The 4,522-nt window shown below is 40.2% G+C and overlaps 1 pseudogene; it reads left to right on the top strand.

Annotated features, from left to right (window-relative positions):
- The first annotated feature begins 1,015 nt into the window (after positions 1-1,015).
- On the top strand, positions 1,016-1,602 carry LOC103295814 (NEDD8-conjugating enzyme UBE2F-like; annotated as a pseudogene).
- Positions 1,603-4,522: the final 2,920 nt, after the last annotated feature.

Below are 4,522 nucleotides of genomic sequence, written 5' to 3'. Positions count from 1 at the left end.
TGTAAGAATAAGCTTCCCTGAGGAAACACTACAGATCATATGCCTTGATATTGAATAGCTTACTTTCCGAAAGGCTGACAAGAATGTAAAAGAAATTAGTGCCTCCCTTTTAAGTAACTTAGAAGGCATTTTTTCCTAATGTATAATGTAGGAAATAAGTCAGATCTTTTTCAGACTTTGAAAATAAGACAGAAAGGCTACTTTCATTATTTTCATTTTGTTATTTTTAGTAGATTTTTTTTGTAAATATGTAGGATTCTTACATTACTGAAACATCTCAAATATCCTGAACTCAAGGGACTTCAGAAGGTGGGAGGTTTGTAAAAGTACCCCGTAGTACTATGTTATAGTTGCAATTATAAAGAAAAGACATTCTTCACTTTACATTTTAGTAATGTGAAAACTAGTTATATGGCATCTACACCCTTTTTTCCCCTCATAAACACACATCAATCATCTGTGTACATATGATACTACACTATATTGGTATAAATATTATACAACTACATTAACTTATATGTGTGCACGGGTTTGTATTTTTTCTTCTCTCTGGAATAATCAATTAAATTGCATTTCTTTCTTTTGATAAGATTATTCAATAGTTCTGTTACAAAAATAATAAATTATTATAAAATCATTTATATGGTATCCAAAGGATATTGTTTTAGATTTGAGATAATAAAACTTAATCTTGATGATATTTTTAAAATGTTATTGAATTCCTTCTAAAAAACTTTTGGATAATAATTTGATACTACAGATTGGAAAATAACATCTTTTATTATTAAGATAATTACCAAAAGGACTCAAAAGTTATTTATATTTGAAAACCTGAAAAATAACCTAAGGTCAAATGTACAGATTTTTTCAAGATGCATTTTCTTGCCTTCCCGTCCCGCCGCACGGAGACCGTATGGCTGTGAGGGGCCACTTCTGGCCGCCCCTGGCCGGCCGGCATGGCGCTGGGCGCGGCCGCCTCGCCTGCCTCAAGGCGCCCGGGGTAAAGGTGGCAGCAATGCTGATGTTGGCGAGCAAACTAAAGCGGGATGAGGGTCTCAAAGGGTCCTGGACGTCAGCCACCTCTCTGACTCCGCTCTGAGGGTGTCTGTGAGGCACAGACTGCTCCTTAAAGAGGTTGCAGAACTTGAAGCTAACGTACCTTGTGCATGCAAAGTGCGTTTTCCTAACCCCAACAAGCTTCATTGCTTTCAGCTAACTGCAACCCCAGATGCGGATTACTACCAAGGGGCGGGGGGAGGGGGGCAATTTCCGTTTGAAACGGAAGTTCCTGATGCATACAACCTGGTGCCGCCCAAAGTGAGAAGACCAGGATCTGGCACCCCAGCATCACAGAGACTGGCGGGCTATGTCTGAGTGTTCTGAGAGAGCATGCCATCGATGGCACTGGCTGGCCTCCCACAAGGTTGGGGATTAAACTCTTGGTTTACTGATCTTCTGAACTTCAATGACCCACTGAATATCGAGGCCGCAGAGCATCACCTGAGGGACAAGGAGGACTTCTGGGACAAAGTGGAAGGCTACAATAAGTGGTACCCGGATGATGGGAGGGGCGCCTGCAGCGCGGACTGTGCTAGAGGGTAGTCTCCAGCTCTCGGGAGGCTTCCACCCCAGTCCTCGCTTCCCGCAGACCCACTGGCTCTGCTGGGTCCTGTGACATGTCCTGCGGAGGAACCTCGTCACGACTGCCCATTGCAGACAGAGTTCCACATACTAGTAAATACAGCAAGAAGATGCGTTTGGGCTCAAAAGAATTGTCTGCTTACCTTAACATGTTTACGTTGTGAACCTGTACTCTCTAGGCTGAGGAAATGCTTGAGAAGTTGTAATGACCTCAGAATAGCAGCTTGCTTCTTACCTTCCCCCAAATCAGTTCCCTGCACAGCAATGCCAATGACATACCCTGCCCGGCAGGTGGGCGTCCCGAGCCCCCTGCAAACTGTGATTGGACGCGCAGTCTCTTATTTCCTCCCAGGAATGCAGGCTGTGCCTCAGTGCCTGAGGTTTCCCAGGATGCAGTCATTCACTGTAGATCTCTTACTGAAATATGTATTTTATTTAATGTAAGTATATTTTGGAACACATTTGTAATTTGTACAATTTAATGCTTTAATTATTTTTTTCTATTCTCAAAAAAAGATACATTTTCTTCAATAAACATTTGGTATACCATATTTTCCGGTGTATAAGATGACTGGGCGTATAAGACGACCCCCAACTTTTCCAGTTAAAATATAGAGTTTGGGATATACTCGCCGTATAAGACTACCCCTCTTCCAACGCACACCAAATAAAAATTAAAAAAAAACATCAGATTTGATTTCAATATGGTAATTTTAATTCAAATGCTTATGACATGCAGGTACTTAGCAGGAAAACTGTCACTTATAAACATAAGGCTGTTTGTCATCAAACATGTAAACATAAAACAGTGCAAGTGGATTAAACTTTTCCTAATTCACTCTAAAGCTGAAAGGAAGGATAAGACAATAAACCCATGGGAGCTGCCATGCTGTTTGTTTTCTAAGCTGTCAACCAAACTGGAACTGATGATGATAGGAGGAAGATAACAAACAATAGCGAGAGAGCAAGTGCCAGGCAAGTCCCTGGCGAGTTAGCAATGCCGCTTCACTGCAGTCCTCAGGCGCGAGATCTGAGAGGTAGAGAAGGAGGTACGGTAATAAGATACAAGGGCGGGCCAGACGGGTGAAAGAGGCGTGTTTTTCTGGGCACAGATCTATCTCTTTTCTCCATACCCCGGGGAGTCCCGGACCCTGCAGCTTGCTCCGCCCTTCACTTACACCTTCCCGGTGAGGCGCCCCCTCACCTTGTCATTGGGACCACGTTAAGTCACTTCTTTCCACGAATCCTGGTGAGTGGATTTTCTTCTACTGTACTTGTACAGCGCCGCCCTTGCTGCTTTCATACGGTCACTGCATACGGTGGGGGTGGGGAGCTAAAAAATGGCCGCATCCCCGCCGTATGCGGCGAGCACCCGGCCGCACTCCATTCATTTCAATGGAGCTGGACGGAGACCATATGTGGTACAACAAAGAGCCGACCAGAGACACTTGCGGTCTCCGTCTGGCTCCATTGAAATGAATGGAGTGCAGCTGTTTTTGAGCTCCCCCCACCGTATGCGGTGACTGCAGATTCTCCAGTCCAGCTCGGAAGTTTCAGCACCTGCCCTATAAGACGACACCTGGCATATAAGACAACCCCTGACTTTTGAGAAGATTTTCCTGGGTTAAAAAGTCATCTTATATGCCGGAAAATACAGTACTTAACACATTTGAAAATTATTTATGAATATTGAATGATGCAACTTGTTGGAGTGAACTTACTCTTTAGTTTTTACCTTTATTAAATTTATTGGTATGACAATGGTTAATAAAATTATATAGTTTCAGATGCATAATTCTATAAGACATCATCTGTATATTGCATTGTGTGTTCACCATCCAAAGTTAAGTCTCCTTTCATCACCATCTTTGACCCTCTTTACCCCTCTCCCCTACATCCTTTCCATATGGTAACCACTATACATTATCTGTGTCTATAAGCTTTTGTTTGTTGCTTTCAGTTTTATATTCTGCATGTGGTCCATGTGGCTTATTTAGCTTAGCATATCTTCAAGATCCATCTATGTTGTCACAAATGGTAATATTTAATCTTGTCTTATGGCTGAATAGTTTTATATATACTGTATGTACCACATCTTCTTTATTCAATCATCTATAGGAGAACACATTGATTGTTTCCATGTCTTGGTCACCATGCACAATGTGAGGCCAGTGATTGTACATAGGAGTGCATATATCTTTACAAATAAACATTTAAATATTTTTGGGGTAGATTCCAAGAAGAAGGGTTGCTTGGTCATATGGCAACTCTATTATTAATTTTTTGAGGAATGTCAATACTATTTTCCATAGTGGCTATGCCAATTTATATTTCCAACAGCATATATTTAGGTCTTGATCCATTTGGAGTTACTTATTGTATATGATGACAAATAGCAGTCTAGTTTCATTCTTTTGCATGTGGCTTTCTAATTTTCCCAGCACCATTTATTGAAAAGGCTTTCTTTTCACAATTGTATTTCTTGGCTCCTTTGTCAAAAACTATTTGCCCCTGTAAATGTAGGTTTAATTCTGGGCTTCCAATTCTGTTCTATTGCTCTGTGTGTCTGTTTTTATGCCAATACCATGATGTTTTGTCTTTCACTTTGTAGTATAATTTGATACTTCTGACTTTGTTCTCTTTTCTCAGAATTGTTTTGTCTATTAGTATATTTTGTGATTCCATACAAATCTGATTATTTTTTGTTCTAGTTATTTAAAAATTATTTAGGTTTTTAATGTCTGAGTTTCATCTTATGAATATATTTTTGCTGCAATTCAATTTAGTTTCTTTATTATTTTTTTGATATAATGCTACTATCAGAATATATATGTAGAATTTTTATTAATGTTATTAATACTATTTGAGGGTCCATTGTGTA

Source organism: Eptesicus fuscus, chromosome 3 (genome assembly GCF_027574615.1).
Source record: "Eptesicus fuscus isolate TK198812 chromosome 3, DD_ASM_mEF_20220401, whole genome shotgun sequence".
In the NCBI taxonomy this organism is placed as follows: domain Eukaryota; kingdom Metazoa; phylum Chordata; class Mammalia; order Chiroptera; family Vespertilionidae; genus Eptesicus; species Eptesicus fuscus.
The sequence above is the reverse complement of the archived record's forward strand: the minus strand, read 5'-3'. Positions and strand labels throughout refer to the sequence as shown.